The sequence below is a fragment of the Perognathus longimembris genome, chromosome 23 (assembly GCF_023159225.1).
Source record: "Perognathus longimembris pacificus isolate PPM17 chromosome 23, ASM2315922v1, whole genome shotgun sequence".
Lineage (NCBI taxonomy): Eukaryota > Metazoa > Chordata > Mammalia > Rodentia > Heteromyidae > Perognathus > Perognathus longimembris.
This window is the reverse complement of record NC_063183.1, coordinates 13,847,821-13,865,001: the sequence shown is the minus strand read 5'-3', so window position 1 is coordinate 13,865,001 and position 17,181 is coordinate 13,847,821. Positions and strand designations below refer to the sequence as shown.

Here is a 17,181-nt window from a genome sequence, read left to right as displayed (position 1 = left end):
CATTTTGTGAGCATGTGGGAGGGTGACTGGCACAGTTGGATATGTAGAGTCATTGGCTCATAGAGACAGGAAAGCAAACGGTGGCTGATGGCAGCCGGGGGAGGATGGACAGAGACTGAGTGCTCAGGGGATTCAGCGCTTCAATCTGGAAGAAGAAAAGCTCCAGAGAAGGATAGAGGCGTGGGTGACGATGATGATGCTGGCAATGGTGCCCATACAGCAGTGTGGAAATGGTCACCTGGCTGATGTTCTGTGTGTCACAGCCAGGAGGAAACACAAAGCTCCTGGGATAAGCACTGTCTCCCCTCTGGCATTCTTCCCACCTCCCTCTGGCAAGTTACACCATGCCTAACACGTCATCTGGAATCTTTGTTCATGCTCTTATCCTGCCAGCGAGGTTCAGTGTCCGGCTTCTGTTAAATGTCTGCTTTATTGGGAGTGGATAAAAACAAGGGATGGCTATGCAAATGTGTCTTGCTCTTCCACCCACGGAACCCTTTGCATCTTTGTAGTCTAAAACAATGAAGAAAAAATGCAAAAAAGATGTGCAAAAATAGAGATGGCTGGATGATTGGATAGGTGGGTGGGTGTCTGTCTTTCTGATTGCATAGATGGATAGATGGATGGATGGGCGAGTAAATAGATGAGTGGATTAGTAGGTGAATATGTACATGTGTGGAGAGATGGATGAGCGAGTTGATGGGCTGGATGGTGATATGAGTAGATAGATGGGTAGGTGAGTAGGTGAGTTAGTTCATGGGTAGGTGGATAGATGGATGGAAGGATGGACGGGTGGATGGATGGATAGAAAGATGGAAGGATGGATGGATGGGTGGTTGAATGGGTAGGAAGATGGAAGGATGGATGGATGGGTGGATGGATGAATAGAAAGAGGGATGGAAGGATGGAAGAATGGATGGAAGGAAGGATGGATGGATGGAAGGATGGGTGGATGAGTGGATAGGTGAGTGGATGAATACAGGATGCATGGGTACCTGTATGGATGAAGAAGGGGTGGGTAGGTAAATGGAAGAATGATGGAGGATGTATGATAGAAAAGATAGGAGATAGATGGTGATGGCTTTGTGTTGAATCAGTGTAGATTGAGTTTGACTAAAGGCAGTCCCTGCTAATGTAAATCCAGAAGTTAGGAAAGGGGACAGATTATTTCAGGAGCTGGAGCTTCTCTAGGTTGTGGCCTCTGACCTATAGGTCCAACTTCATCCCACATCTTCATGTAATAAAGCTCATTTCTGACCCCTAGATGCTCTGCAAAGCCCTACTGAGAGCAAGGACTCTTATGAAAACAGTGAGGAGTGGGACTTCTTTGTTATTTTAAAGATCATCTCAATGTCACCACCACATGTTCTCTGACTCACGTCCCTTCTCTCCCTTTTTCTCTTCTCTTTTCAGGATATCAAAGCTGACTGCGATACCTGTGGGGAAATACAAGACAGAAAAGTAAGATACTTACTCCTCGTCTTTTTTCTGTTTGTTGGTTTGTTACATTTGGTTTTCCATGTGATCTGAACTCTGAGATGTCAATCTCAGCATTTATGGCGGGATCACCTGGCTGGATGAAGATCTGAAGGTGAGCTGTGTGCTGATAGTCCTTACCTGGAGCCAACTACATTTGAATATATGTCCCCACCTGCCCTGGCTTGCAGCCCACATTGTTACTTGTGGTTTCTATGAAAAGCATGTGATGGATACGGTTAGGGTGATGAACAAAGTTGTTGCTGACTTTATTCTGTTCTGGTCATATCTTCTTCTGAAGAAACAATGACTCATTTGTGTTTGTTGTCACGCATTGACTGGGGTTGATGGTGATGACGTGTGCTTTTGCATTACGTAGAATCAGATGGTGGGACAGATGTTCTAGAACATGAATGGTTTTTCTTCCAAGGTTTCTCCTTGTATATTTATGTGATCCATGCCTTTATCCTCTGTTTGCATGGTGACATATTCCTAGGAGCAGGACTTCCCATGTGACAGACAGGTCAGGGGACAGGGAGGGCCGCATACACCTGAGGACCTTCCACCCCGTTTGTCTTCTTCACTACCTGCAGTGTGACTCCCTCCAGATAACTGTCCTCCAGTTCAGTCTTTCCAAGCCTCTCTTTGTTGACCAGAAGCCACAGAAGTTTCTATGACAACCACATTTCATCTGCATAGGTCAGACTTTACTCTTCCTGCCCTGGCTCTAAGGGGGTTGTTTATGAGATTGGGGAGTTTGTACCTCTGAGAGGACTCTTGACGTAGTGGCTCCAGTTCAAAGGGCCCAGCATTAGCACCTTGGGAGTTGCATTTGGCTCAGGTTTGCACGCGAGGTGTTGCAGTGCACCCTTGTGTTCACTGCATGTGCGCATGCACGCACGCACACACACACACACACACACACACACACGGGCACCTGCAGCTTGGACAGGTGGAATTACCCCTGTTGTAAGTGCGTGTCCATTGCCTTTCCCCACTGTTCCATCTGCCCCATCCCTCTGCTCCTGGGAGTAGTCAGGAAGCACAGCCACAGCTTTTTTGAGCTTCCCATGGACTCGGTTGAGATCATACACACCACACACATTTCTTTCCAGTGACTTGTTGGTGGTGGTGTTGTCGTTGTCTTTTTCACTTGTTGGTAGTCGAGTTTGAAAGGCAGCAAGGAAACCAATGCTGAGGCACACCTCAGAGCCATCATTAGGGAGATACTTGAGGCCCCAGGATGGGCTCTGGGCAAGGCAGACCATGCTGGCTCCGTTCCACCTGTCCAAACTGTCTTTGCTTTGCCCATCCATGGAGAGGAGGGTCACCCAGCCCTGCGGCTGCTCGGAGAAGCTGACAGTGCAAAGAGGCTGCGTGTGTTCTTTCTCTGCATGGCTCTTCTACAAAAACTAGCACGTGCGCACATCCACACGCGCGCGCAAACACACACACACACACACATGCACTTCTCTGCTTTTTCATAAGTGGCTGGAGTATGTCAGACACATCCAATAATCTCCCATTTCCACATGGCTTCCCTGTTTTTATTCCCCCTAATTTGACCTTCCATGATGGATGTGTAAATTAATTGACTGTTTGCTGCAGCTGATGGGTGGTGAGTCTTCCCGGCTTGAAACAATAAAAGCCTGCTGCACCTTCTTGTTCTGTTATTTGCTGAGGGTTTTCTAATCACCCCCCTCCCTCACAGTGTTCTTTTTGTCTATATATCTTATTTTCAACATGTCTCAGTAATATCACAATGATGCGGTTTCTAGGGAGTCTCCACATGGTAAGAAGTGGTGGGTGAAGTGTAGGGGTAACTGTCTGCCGTTCTCCTCTGTCTTCGTGGGACAATCAGAATGCAAACACTCGGTATCTCTGGAGGCAATGTCCTCCCCCTCTGCTCCTCTTCTTCCCTCCCTCCCTTCCTCCCTCCCTCCCTCCTTCTCTCTGTCTGCACAATGATACCGTGTTAGATGAAGCTGTAGCAAGTGTGTTGGCTGTCATCTGCGCCCATGAATGCACTCTGGTCCTCCTATCATCTGGATGTATAATTAGGAAATGTCACCACTGAAGTGACCATACTTGCTTGTGTGTGTGTGTGTGTGTGTGTGTGCATGTGCACGTGTGTGTGAGTGTGCGCTTGCATCCTCTCCACTTAATCCAAATGCTTCAGGCAAAACCCAGTAATTTCATAAAGTGGAATTGACGTGACAAGAGAGGACAGAGGCGCCACAGCTCACAAGTAAGCCTGTCTCTTAGGCAGCAGCCCCTTGGCCTGCCTGGGCTTCCACGGCTGCTGGGGGCTCTTGGAGGAGAGCTGGGGGGCTCCTTCTGAAACTCCCAGACTCCCAGTTAGGGCAGAACCCTAAGACCCTTTCAGGACCAGGGGACACCAAGGGTGACATTGAGAGTTCCTGTTTTCCTGTGTTCTCCGCGTGTGCTGTGTGGGTGAGCACCATTGTGTCATTCCATCTCTGCCTTTACCTGCATGTTTTTGGATCTCTTTCTCCTTCTTTTCCTCTTCCTCCTCTTCTTTTCTTCTTCCTTCTCTTTTCTTCCTCTTTCTTCTCCTCCTCTTCCTCTTTCTCCTCCTCTTCTTTCTCTTCCTCCTCCTCCTCCTCTTACTATTCCTTCTTTTCAGAGTTTCCTGCTTGCTAATCAGGCACTCTACCACTTGATTCACAGGCTTTTTGCTTTCATTTTGTTCTTTGCTTTTTTTTCTTTCAGACAAAGTGTTATGCTTTTGCCCAGTCTGGCCTTAGACTATGATCTTCCTACCTTTGCCACCTGAGAAGCGGGACTTATGAGTGTGTCACACCATACCCGATGGGTCTCTTCTTTATAGACATGTTTTAGAAAACATAAAAAGTTTATTAATCAGATCTCTCAGGATTGCCTCCCAAGCCCAAGACAGTTTTCATGCAGTTTGAGGGGTTGTTCCCCCCCTGACCTCCCTCCTCTGGTATCCTAGATCACTGGGATGATGGAAGGTAAATGGAAGCTTTCAGGAGGTGAGGACTCCTCCATTGGACAAACAGGGATGGAATCATTCTTGGTCCATGCACACTGGATGCTTGATCTGGACCTCTTGATAGAGGGAAAGGAGTCTCTTCCCCTCCCCACTTTTCTCTTTTCTCTCTTTGTCTTTTTCTGATTTGTTTTTTTGTCTGTCAGGGTGTCAGGGAGTGAACTGTCACCTGGAAAGCGTTCTCCTGTCTGTGGGAGAAGTCTGTGGTGTGCATTGGAGTGTGGGTTTTGTTTGATCTTTCTCTTTGGCTTCCAAGCCTGCCAAATGTCCGGGTGCCCACGATGGTGCCCACACTGGGACGGGGTCCTGCCATGCCTTGGGATCTCAGACAGGAGGTCTCGGGGAGACATTAGGGTCGGTCGAGGGGCGGTGACCTCATTGCCCCCTCCTGGGTGGCCCTGAATGATCACAAGCACCCGGCTTTCCCTGCACCCGGGTTTCCATGCTTTCACTGGGGAGTCTAGGGGTTTACATCCATTTTTACGTGTGGGGCAGCATCTACCTGATTTCACTGCTGTTAGGAAGACTGTATTGTGTGATCGTGGAGAGGTGAGTGGGGAGTGGGGGGAAGCTTCTTGGGAGGAGACGGGTGCCCATTCCTCAGAGGCCAGAAGCACAGATAAGGTCTCAATCTTCTCGCTCATCCCCTGCCCTGGGGCAGCTGAGCAGCCTGAACTCTTCTAATCCGTCCAGAGAAATTGCAATGAAGGAGTCAAAATGGTGATCTGGATTGAAGCTGTGGTTCAGAGACAAGAGCTCTTACATTGTGGCATACCCACATCGTTCAGAACTTATCTTTATTTTTTTAAATACCTGCTGCAGATTGGAAACCTGCTGTACCTGTAGATATGTTGGAGGAACCCTTATTATCCATATCTTAATACCGGTGGAAAGCTGGATGGGGCAAGTCATGTAGTCAGGTGAGGACATAACCCACTCCCCTGTGTGCCAGGTCTGCCAGGAGCTGGGCTTTGGTGAGGAGGAGCGGCATGTGGTTGCAGGGGCGAGGCGGGATGGTGGGGGCTCCAAATCTGGCCATGTGCAATGGAAATGCAGTGTAACCCTTTTGCGATTGGCTCACTGTGCATTTTTCTGTGAAAGAAAACAAGAGGTAGCGACTTTTTAAAATGTGGTGTTGAAGACAAAGCACCTCTGCAGAGAAGACTGAGGAGATGGACAAGACCAGGGGCTACTGGCTGATGCCGGCAGGAGGCGCTCCGGATGGGTGCCACTCCAGGTCGGGGTCTTGGGGAGGGCTTCCTGACAGAGGAGATGGGGGTGTCAGAGAGCCCAGGTACAATCACAGATGCTTGAACTTGGTATTTCCAAACCAAAGGGAGTCTCCGGCTGTGGAGCCTGAGTCCAACATTGGACGGGTGTTGGAAGAGAGGTGAGAAGAGACTCTCTTCTCAAATGAACCAGCAACAATGTAGCTGGAACTAGAGGTGTGCTCAAGTGGTTTGCCTGCACCTTATCCACATGGTGGGAGAGCTAGCCACTGGGAACAAGCAGAAGGGTTGGCTTGCAAGAGAGAGTTCCTAAGTTCTCCATCATGTCTCAGCGGTGTCAGCACCATGGACAGCTCCACCCAGGCCCAGCCTAGTTGCTGCTACTTTACAGTATTTCTGGTACCTCTTGCCTTCAGGTGGAGTGAAGGTAGTGCCCAACCCAGGAGCCATGCATTCATTTCCTGGATGTCAGGGACCAGGGCTCTGGGCAAGGTTGAACACCAGCACAAAAAGTCCCCACCGCTGCTTGCATTGTCCTGCTCTTACCCTTGGATGGATGAGGTCAGTGGGTTCCTGACAGACAGGCAGGGGATGGAGAGCAAAGGCTGCTTCCTTGCTTGGGAACAGGAAGCGTTCATGAGTGAGTGAGTTTCTCATTAAAGACCAAAATGAGCTACTCAAGGCTGACCAAGGCAGAAGCTGTGGTGAGCCCCCCTCCCCCCACCCCAGCTCCCACCCCAGACCCCTTGGAATGAGGCTCACAGAATTCCTCTGGGGGTTTGCTGCATTCTCCAAATGCCCTTTGTTTAGGGGCTTATTATGTGATGCATTAAAAAGAGCCCAGCTCCCAAGATTCCTGAGTTGTTGGGATGCAAATGAAAGCTTCCCTTAGAGGTAAGGCATTTGAATTTTAATGGGAATTTTAATGTGTGTGTTGGGGTGGGGGGGGCAGACAGCCCAGGCTTAATGTGGGGACAGAAGTCTGTGGGGAACAGCATGGCGGGACTGGATGGATTTTCCTTTCTGGAACTGGGACACAGGAAGCAGAGGGCAGGAGGCTTCAAAGGAGGCAGGAAAGTGGGCAAGGACAAAGGCAGAGTGCCAGGGCCTTAAATGTAGAATGAAGCCATGTTTACCTGACTGTGGGCTTCTGTCCTAGCTCACTCACCCCTGCCAGGCTGTCTTCTGCTCCGCTTGGTTTGTGGGTTGTTCTGGGTCCTCCGGCCATGCTTTTTCCCTAAGTCTGTGTGTCATCCTCAGGTGAGTGACCGCCACTCCTGTTGGCAGCTGTGGCCGCATGGTGTTTGCCTGGATTCTAGGCACCAGCTCCCTTCCGGCCTGACATCCCGGGTTTCAGAGTGGTTTCTGGGTGCCCAGGGTGAGGTCTGCCACCGTCTCCGCACTGCAAGGGTGTGTGGATGGGATCCTGAGTAGACTTCCTCTTTTCTTTGTCATCTTCTGAGAAACTTGGGGGGTGGGGAGGAGAGTCTGTTTTCCTAGGCTTGGCAGAAGCCCATCAGCTTGTTTTGGGGATGTTGCTCATTAGATACAGAGAAGCCACATTTTGAGAGATAGAACAGGGAGTCTTTATTAAAAAGCCTATGACTGTTGACAGACACAAGTTCCCAGAAAACTGGCAACCTCCAGTGCGCTGAATACTGTTAAGAAACTGAGCCACAAGGGTAGTAGAGCAAAGAAAGAGCAGAAAAACAATCTCAACAAACCAGATCAACCCTAATGGACAGCTGAAGAGGGACACCATGGTGACCAGAGGAGAGCCAGGAGAAAGGAGGCATGGTGCCAAAATGACAGCTGAGCCAAGTGGGGCCTAAATAGGGCCAGGGTCAGGGATCAGGGTCACAGGGAGTTTGAGAGTTCAAATAGTCCTGCAAGTTCATGGTATAGGTCTAGTTACCTGTTGTCCAAGTCCCCACCCCTGCCTCCAGGAATTCAGGCCTGGGGGCGGGACTTCACCTTGATCCACCAAGAAACCAAGATGGCGCCAGGTAGACCCAGTATCCTCACATCAATCTGTGAAGAAGGGTGGCCCTGCACTCTTCTGCCTCCCCTCACCCACAGTTAGAAGCCAGATGGGCCCCAATTTAGATGGACTGGAAGCAGAGGGGCAGTGGGTGGCTTGGAAAGGGAGCTGGCCTGTTTTTTCCCCTCAAGGAAAGTGGATAACTGCTAACACGTCACATAGCCACATACGTTGTCCTTATGGAATTCCTGGAAGCCACACACAGTGCCCATTCAAACGTTACAGACTAGAAAAGGGGGGGGAGGGGAAAGGAGGAGTAACAGGAGCTCATGAGGACATCCTGGGGATCCATGTGAAGATAAATTCAGGTACCCCAAGGGTCATTTGACCCTTCACCCTCTGGTTTTTCTATTTCTGGGGAACATGAAAAGCAATGTGTGGACTTTGCACAGTCAACACAGCTAGGACCCTGCACACAGAGATGTGGCCCTGTTCACAAGAATCACCATGACAAAGCTGTCTGCAGAACAGAAACAACCTGGGCTGGTATGAGACGCCATCCTACTGTGTCTGCTGGTGCTCTCTCTCTCTCTCTCTCTTTCTCTCTCTCTCTCTCTCACACACACACACACACACACACATTTCCTTTCAGTGGCCTTCGCCGTTCCCTTGTTCAGTAGCATCACAGTACCTGTGGTACCAGTCAAAGCCCCCACTTCTCAATGTGGCTGGGAAGTTATTTTTGTAGAAAAGAGCTTCTCTCTACAGACAGGGGCTCTGCACCTCCTTTGTATACCTTCCCTGCAGGATAACTTTTTTTTTCAAATAAATTAAACTTTGAAACTGAGATGTTCGGCATACTTTTCTCTTTCATGTATTTTAGGGCAATTTAAGAGTGGCGGTAGGCAGAGGAAGGGAGAGGCTGGTGGAAATAGAAAGAACTAGAGTAGATGCTGGATGGGGTTGAATTCCCCTCTGAGAGCACGGATTCTGAGTGGCTGGCCGTGAGAGATGTGGGCGGCTCTCAGCCGTGCCAGGGGCCCAGGTGCGTCTGGAGAAGAGCACAGTGCTGTTTACCCGGTGCTCAGGCCGTCCCTCCGTGTGTCAGCCGTCCCTCTGTGCGTCTTCCCCATAGGCCGTGAAGCTGCCACTGGCAAGGGACTGCAAAGAATGGCAAACAGGAGCCTTCCCTGGGGCTTCTCTAAGGCCGGGTTTGAGCCCCAGCATGGCAGCCTGCTGGCTGTGTAAGCTTCCTCAGGCTCCACTTTTCAAAGAAGCCACAGGATAAGGAATTTCCTGGTGGAGGTGACACACACGAGGAGCCTATATTCTGCTCTGGCACAGGGAATGCTTTCAGTATATGTCAGCTATCTTACGGTTACACTGTTGTTTTTCTCTGACATTCATTCATTCATTCATTCATTTATTTCTGGCAATGCTGAGGTTTGAACTCAGGGCCTCATACTTGCTGGGCAAGTTCTCTACCAGTTGGGCCATGCCACCAGCCCTTGGCACTCCAGTGAATTTTTCAAGTACTTGCCTGGCATTTATACCCTAATCCACACTCAGAGATGGTTCCTCCTGCCCCTGCTTCTCATGTAGCGGGGATTACAGGAGTGTGCCACCACACTGAACTCCTCCTTTCCACTATTCCCCCCCCACCCACACACAAAGTGTTTGAATTAAAAATGAAGTCATTGGCTAGTTTTTTAGGCTTTGGGTGAGATCAGAGAAGGTACGCCAAGGATAAGTGACATAAATTAACAGTAAATAACAGAGGTTCAACTAGACCCCAGGTCAATCTCCATTTTCAAGTTTTTGGGGTGCTTTCGGGTAACTTGTCAAACTGAATAAAGGTACAGGGAGCAAGTTGGTAAGTGAAGTCACAGGGAAACATCAAGATTAGAAGCAGGTTGGATCTCAGGTGTTCAGTTGGATTGTAGTGGCCATTTCGAAGGCCCCTTGGGGATGAAGAGCCTGGAGTGTCGGGGACACTGGGCTCTGGGTGCTTCTCCCGCTGGCAGGAGGAGCAGGGATCGTATCCCAGGGGGGTAGAGCCAAGAAGAGGTAGAGTCGCGAAACCGCCCGCCCAGAGCCCCCCTTACATTTAAGGCAGGACACAGAACAGGCAGACGAATCCAGGGAGAAGTCGAAGCAAAGTCTGAGGTCTTTATTCCGGGATTGGATTTATATAGCAGTAATGGCAGGAAGGGGAGGGATTTGGAGCGGCTAGCTAGGCACTGTGATAGGTTGGTTAGGCTGTCCATCAAGGGTGACGTCATGGGACTTTCCCTAAGGGCGGACATCACGGTCTACAGGACCGCCTCTGGGTTTATCGCCTGCAGCCATCTTGGCGCACACGTGGTCCGAGGCGGAGGCGGGGCTGGTTAGAGCCGCCTTTCCGGTTCCAGACTGGAGGAGGCAGGCGGGGCTAGCAGCCACGTGGCCCCAGGGCTGGAGAAGAGGCGGGCTAGCTAGGACCGCCTCTTAAAGCTGCAAGCCAGTGCCCAACATGGAGTTGTGAAATATGGGTTCCATCAGAACAGGGGCATGGTAGATTGATTGGTGATGTCTGCCAGGAGGGCATGATGGATTGGTGATGTCTGTCAAGCAGGAATGGATGGGTGCTCTGGCAGGTGTGCTATGTGTAGTTAGTTCCATGCTTCAGCCCACTGAAGGAGAGGGAGAGAGGGAGAAAGGGAGAGAAGGAGGGAGGGAGAGAGTGAGAGGGAGAGGGAGAGAGAGGGAGAGAGAGGGAGGGTGGGGAAGGACAGTCATGTTTCCATTCTGTGGACATGCCCATTTCTCTTGTAGGTCAGGGATTTGCAGGCCTGACACAAGGCACCAGGGTTTTCATGGATAATGTGTGGTTTGAAACCAGTTTAACAAGTTGAGAACTCCAGAGCTGCTGTATGTGGACACGTTGGCCTGGTTTCCTGAGAAGCTGCTGCTTTATCAGTATTCCTTCATGTGGAGGATCTATCCAGCGTCAGCACCAGATAGGCAGAGTTGTTATGTTCTGATCACTTCGTGTTAAAGGTGTGCTTTGTCAGCTCCTCCTCTGTTACATAGTCACTGAGGGCGAGCTGAGTACATTTTAATATTGCTACTTATGACTATTATTTTTTTTGTCATTTATTTTGCTTAGGAGAAGGGACCAGCCTCCTCTTTTGTGCGCTCTTTAGTGATGCCTCTTTCTTTAAACTCTGAATGCAAACGCATTTAGGAAATGCCTAATTAAGTGCATGGTTATTCTATCCAGGATGGTTCTGACATCTCATCTTCTCAAAAGAAAGGGCAGTTAGGGGTGGAGTCGGGAGGAATGGCCCACAGCTCTGTGTGTGTGTGTTTGTGTGTGTATGCGCGGTGAGTCGAGTGAGCTTTAATTCATTTTCTTCCTCATCAGTGGGCTGTGTTTTATTACCTACTCCTTGACACAGGACTAGCCACCTTCCTGTGTCAGATAGAAAGCACACCCTGTCCAGACGTGATTTATGTTGTGCCGGGACTTTTGCACATGTCAGCTGAAGTTTTCTCCCTTTGATCAAGGTCAGGAAACCTCAGGGCTTTGCCATTCATCTCAGCAACCAGGCTGATGAGATGATTTTTTTTTCTTTTGGTCAGAAGTTAATGCTTGCGCATGAACCAGGGGTGTGGGGGGGTGGGGAAACAGGTACCCAGAGCCCATGCAGCCCCAGTGTGTGGTTGTGTGGACATGTAGGATTGTGTATACACAAGGTGCAGAATTTGTACCAGCTTACTGAGCTGGGAAGCCAATTAGAGGTTGGAGAACTTGTTTTTACACAACGTCAGCAGAAATGCTTTTTTTTTTTTAACCTATGGTCACTTTAAAACTAAAACCTAGCAGAGTCTGCAAATTGCTCCAAGGTTTTTCTCTCTTCTAGCTTTACGGAAACCTCATGGCCTAATTAAAATTGTGTCTAGGTAAGGTATAAACTTCCTGTTTTGCCGAGCGTTGGTTGCTCACGCCTGTAATCCTAGCCATTCAGGAGGCTGAGATCTGAGGATCATGGTTCAAAGCCAGCCCAGGCAGAAAAGTTCCCTGAGGCTCTTATCTCCAATTAACTACTCAAAAACAGGAAGTAGCGCTGTGGCTTATGTGGTAGAATGCTAGCCTTGAGCACAAAGAGGCTCAGGGACAGGCCCTGAGTTCAAGCCCAACTGACCAAACCCCACCCCCCTAAAACAGCAAAAGAAAACCTTCCTGTTTTAGTCCATAGACATTGTGCAGTCAAGGGCACGCCAAGCTAATGAATACACCCACCACTTCACACAGTTGTTTTCTTTGTGTGTATGTGTGTGGTGAGATTGCTTATGATCCATTCTCTTAGCAGCTCCCCTCCTCCCCCGCCCAAGCTGTTTCTAGGATTTGGACCCAGGGCCTGGGTGCTGTCTCTGAGCCCCTTTGTGCTCAAGGCTACCACTCTACCACTTGAGCCACAGCTTCACTTTCTGGCCTTTTGGTGGTTAAGCGGAGATAAGAGTCTCACAGACTTTCCTTCCTGGGCTGGCTTTGAACTGGGATCCTCAGATTCCAGGCTCCTGAGTAGCTAGGATGACAGGTATGAGTCTCAGATGTTTTTGTGAAAATGTCCCATAGGTAGTGTGATTATAAGTACTTTTATTTTCAATCCTGTGGTTTGAACTCGGTGCCTTGAGCTCACTCAGTTTTCCTGTTCAGCTGGTGCTCTATCATTTGAGCAATGACTCCAGGCCTGACATTTTGTTGGTTATTTTAGAGATGAGCACTCACTGACTTTTCTACCTGGGTTCGTGTTGTCCCACGATCCTCTGGGTCTCAGCCTTCCTGTGAAGCTAGGAGGGCCCTGGATGCTGATTCAGGAAAAGGAAAGATTCTGGCTGCCCCTGGCTTTGTGCTGGCCGCAGGAGCCCTCAGCATTGTGGGCAGCAGGTGGAAGGGAATGATAGACAGTCCGCTTACCCCAGAGGCTTGCTGTGGGAGCCGCAGACCAAGGCTTTCCAGCCACTGACTCTGGACCTGTTGATGTCCTGCTTTTGTTCTCCACATGGAACTATTTAAAGGAGACTGATGTGGGTCCTTCAGGGGCTGGGGTAGGGGGACCCCTGCCTCAGGTGTTCTTGTGTTTATGAGTCACTGGGAAGACGGATGGCATTTGAATACACCTCTTCGGTATTCTCACCAACATGGCACGCTTGGTGTACACTGGAGAAAGGGGCATTGAATATAGGATCATTATTAGAGAGGAAAAGGAACAAAGAATAGACTTGTGGGGAGAGGGAAGAGAGAAGAAGGAAAGAGAGGGGAAAGCAAGAAGGAGGGAGGGAGAGGAGAAGAGTAGGAAGGGAGAGAAGGAAAGGGAGGATGGTAGAAGGCAGGAAGGAAGAGAAAGGACAGGTGGCAGTGAGGGAGAGAAAGGGTGGAGGGAAAGGAGACAAGGAAGCAGGGATGAAGAAGAAAGAGAAATACTTGCTTTTAGGTGGCAGCATTACAGGGTGGCGCTGCAAGCTGCCTTCCACAGCCGCCATCCTGCAAGGGCCGGGCCTGCCATGGGGCTCTTGGCATCTGCTTGGCCCTTCAGAAGTGCAGACAGACACCATTCACAGCATCACAGGAAGAGTGCCTTTTCCTGAACAGTTCCTGACTGGGACCAAGTTCTGAGCCGCACCTGTCACATGAAAACACATTGGAATGAGAACTCAACAAACATGCAGCACAAAGTAAAATGAAGACCCACATTTCCTTTCACACAGTCTTAGAGTTTCCATCCAAGATAAAAATCTGATGGCAAGTGTATCTTATTTCGTGCACAGGTTTGGAATTATCCCAGAGATGGACGGCTTTGATCCCAGACATAGGAGCTGTGAAATCCTGCCTTCTTTTTTTTCCCCTCACTCTAAAGATAGTGAGATCTTTATCCTGTGACTTTACAAAGATGGTTCAAACAGAGGGAGATGGAGCAGAGATGGGGGTGATTTTGCATATCTACCGATGACTTTTCCCATAAAATTAAAGTGCCTATTGAAATAGGCTGAATTTTAGAGGATCATTTTCATGTGTATCACTGGATGGGCTCATCCGTAAGGAACTTAAGGAGAAAAATCTAAGCGAGTTCTGCCCGCTAGAAATAAAATGCCAGTCATGCCTGTGATATGACCTTTTCTAGAAGCAACATTAGAAGAGATGAATCTAATTTGAAAAACCTATAATCAAAATCTCACGTTACCCTTTCATCGGTTGGAAATGATATCATTGTGTAATAATGAATACAAACAATACATTGGCTGAATTGTTAGAATTCTGTATTATGTAATACCTGTTTCCACAGAAAAGTAACTATGTTTTAAAATATTACACATTATATGTTTGATCTATCAGAAGCACGGGTTATGTGCTGATAGCCTAATTATAACTCAGTTTAGTTGCAATGTAATAGTATATAATTACAAAATCATATAATTAAACATGAAATATATGGTTATAATGATTTATATAATACATATTGTATTATCTACAGTATAGGCGTGCATGTTTGTGCACCTACGTACATTGTAAGTGTGTGATGCCCCGGTATAATAAATACTGTCATGCATCTATTATGTGTAGTGATCGTGAGGGCCAGCAGGTGGCAGTGTGCGATCAAAAATCTGTCCTCCCAATGGCCATCTCTCTTTTAATGAGCTCAAAGGAAAACAGGTATGCCTTTTCCATAGTTTTTGATTTTGTAATGTGCCCACCTTGCCTTTCAGGAGAGCTGTTTTCTTTCTTTCTCCAAGCGCAGCTATTGGAGGAGAGATGCTGTCAGGATGCAGTGCCCTGCTGGCTACTAAGGTCAAGTCCTAAACTGCAGGTCTCCAGCTCCTGCCTTCTTAGACTGTCTGGAGGGATGGGGCGACTGTCTACCCCCGCTAGGGCTGCAGGCTCCTCTGTGGCTGAGAAAACAGCCCACCCATTCTGTGGGTGATGGACAGGGTGGAAGGTGGGAGGCAGGTGCAGACACAGCAGGCTGGCTTCCCATCAGCAGCCGAGAAGTGGATCCGGGGTCTCGGAGGAGGACGCTGAAAGATGGACTCAACTCCTGGAGCTGTTGACCATCCAGCAGCATAATTGCAACATTGAATCCTGGAGGGAAAGGAAAACTCCTGAAAGCAGGGTTTCTCCGGGAGCTACTTCCTTCTTCCTCCTGAGCAGACAAGCTTAGCCAGAAGAAGCAAATGCTTTATCTGTATTACCAAGTGCTACATATGTTTCATATGTACATATCTTATATATGTGTACATAAATATATATATATACATATATATTTGGTATGGTTTTGTTTAAGCTAATCTTCAAATTAGGCAACCTTAAATGAAGCAGGCAGTACAAGTACCATTTACAGAAAGGGGAAACTGAGTCTTAGAAATAGAAGATGGAGAGCCAAGGGCTGCTTCATCAGTGAGAAGTTTCAGGTGAGACTCAGACTTGGCACTCCCCCTTCTTCCTTCACAGAAAGGGAGCTCTTCCTGTGTTTGCCCATGAGTTTCATTCCTATGCTGCATGTTAGTTAGTGAGCAGGAAACAGAGGCAGGAAGTCAGGAAGTGCCATCGGCTCAAAGTGACTCATTCCAGATGATTAATGAGTCTGTTTTTAAAAGCCTTCATTATTTACACTTCATAATTACATATTTTTATTGGGCAAAGTGGAATAATAGAATTCCTGTGTACTGTTCAGCTTGTAAGGGCGGATTTTCTTTTGTAACAGTACCAGGGCCTCGAACTCAGGACCTCACGCTCTCATTTAGCTTTTTCATTCAAGGCTGGAGTTCTACCACTGGAGCCACAGCTCCACTTGTGGCTTTCTTGGTAGATGATTGGAGATGACAGTCTCACAGGCCTTTCCTGTCTAGGCTGGCTTTGAACCACGATCCTTAGATCTCAGCCTCCTGAGTAGCTGGGATGACAGGTGTGAGCCGCTCTACTGGAGCCTCACCAAGGGTAGAATTGTGTCGTTGAGGACATGGTGGATGCACACTGAAGTGACTTTAGCTGGGCACTGAATGATGTGTGCTGCTTGATCTTGTCTGTGCATGCAGCAGTGTTAACAGGGTTAAATTTCCAAGAGGACAGGGTGGGGAGGTGAATGGCTGAGGCCGGAAAGAGAAGGGACAGGAAGCTCTTGACTAAAGGGAACAGAGTCACAGATAGCACCAGGAATGCCACACTTGGTTTGGAATAAGCGTACCATAAGCACAACCATTTTAAATCATGGTCTTAAGCTAGCTCTTAATCATTTTCTTAAAAATTGCATTTTTATTATCTTTAAGTAGTTGTACAAAGGGGTTACCATTTAACATGTCAGTTTATAAGTACAATGCATCTTGATCAATGTCAACCCTTACATCATTCTCCATTGCTCTTTACTTGACCTCTCCCCTAGTTGCATAGTTTACACACTGAATATTTAGTAGTTGGTTTTTGTTGGTTGTGGTGGTTGTGGGGCTTGAACTCAGAACCTGGGCATTGTCCCTGAGCTCTTTTCGCTCAAAGCTAATGCTCTACTACTTGAGTCACAGCACCACTTAGGGAATTTTTTCTCAGCAACTTATTAGAAATGAGTTTCATGGCTACTTTTCTGCCTTGGCTGTCTTTGAAACGTGATCCTCAGATCTCAGCCCTCCTGAGTAGCTAGGATCACAGGCGTGAGCCACCAACGCCCAGCCTGTTTGGGTTTTGACTAATGGAAAAAAATAGCACACCTTTGGAAAGTAGCCGTGTGTAGGAGCCATAGTGAAGATGGCGTCACCCATGCTTACAGCACAAGGATGATCAAGAGGAAGCCTCGGGATGCAGCCAAGCCACTGCCCGCCCCTCGATCTCACACCAGGGAGGGCCTTGGTCTCTCCCAGCAGCTGGGACATTGGCAGATCTCTTGTGGCTCATGCAGAGCCCTTCCTCTCCTCCTCTGTTGCTCCACGGAAGCTTCTGGAAGCCCCACGGGCCATCTGAATGCATGCAGATGATAGTATGCCCATACGAATGGCTCTCTGCCCAGGCCTTCCTGGCCCCCTGAGACATGGCTTGTTTTTTGCATAATTTAAGCAGTACATGGCGGTGTCGTTTAAGTTCTGTGAAATTGGTGTGCGCCCATCTGTGAAATTATATACATCGTGGGAACATTTCTAGTTACTAAAGGTGTGAATGGGTTCTTCAGGAGGGGTGAGGCCGAAGGGAGCCAGACAGAGCCCCCACCCCCACCCCCTCAAAAAGAGTGCAACTATCTTTCCATGCCTCATGGAGATAGAAAGGTAGGTGTTGACTTTTTTAAATTCAGAGGAAACTGAGCACGTGATGAGCCCCCATGATGTCTTTCCAGCCCTCAATCCTCTCTCTTCCAGTCCTCCTCCTCCTCCATTCCCCCTCACACCTCCCTGCTCACACATCTGGACACACGCACACACCTGGCGCTTTCTGGACATCT

The 17,181-nt window shown here is 48.6% G+C and overlaps 1 protein-coding gene across 1 annotated transcript in view; it reads left to right on the top strand.

Annotated features, from left to right (window-relative positions):
• The window catches only part of Rbfox1 (RNA binding fox-1 homolog 1), a 929,373-nt gene that overhangs the window by 209,824 nt on the left and 702,368 nt on the right, over positions 1 to 17,181 (top strand). The window contains exon 2 of the mRNA XM_048332268.1: positions 1,414 to 1,461. The gene's annotated coding sequence lies outside the window, so the exon portion shown is untranslated. The remainder of the gene's footprint in view (positions 1 to 1,413; positions 1,462 to 17,181) is intronic.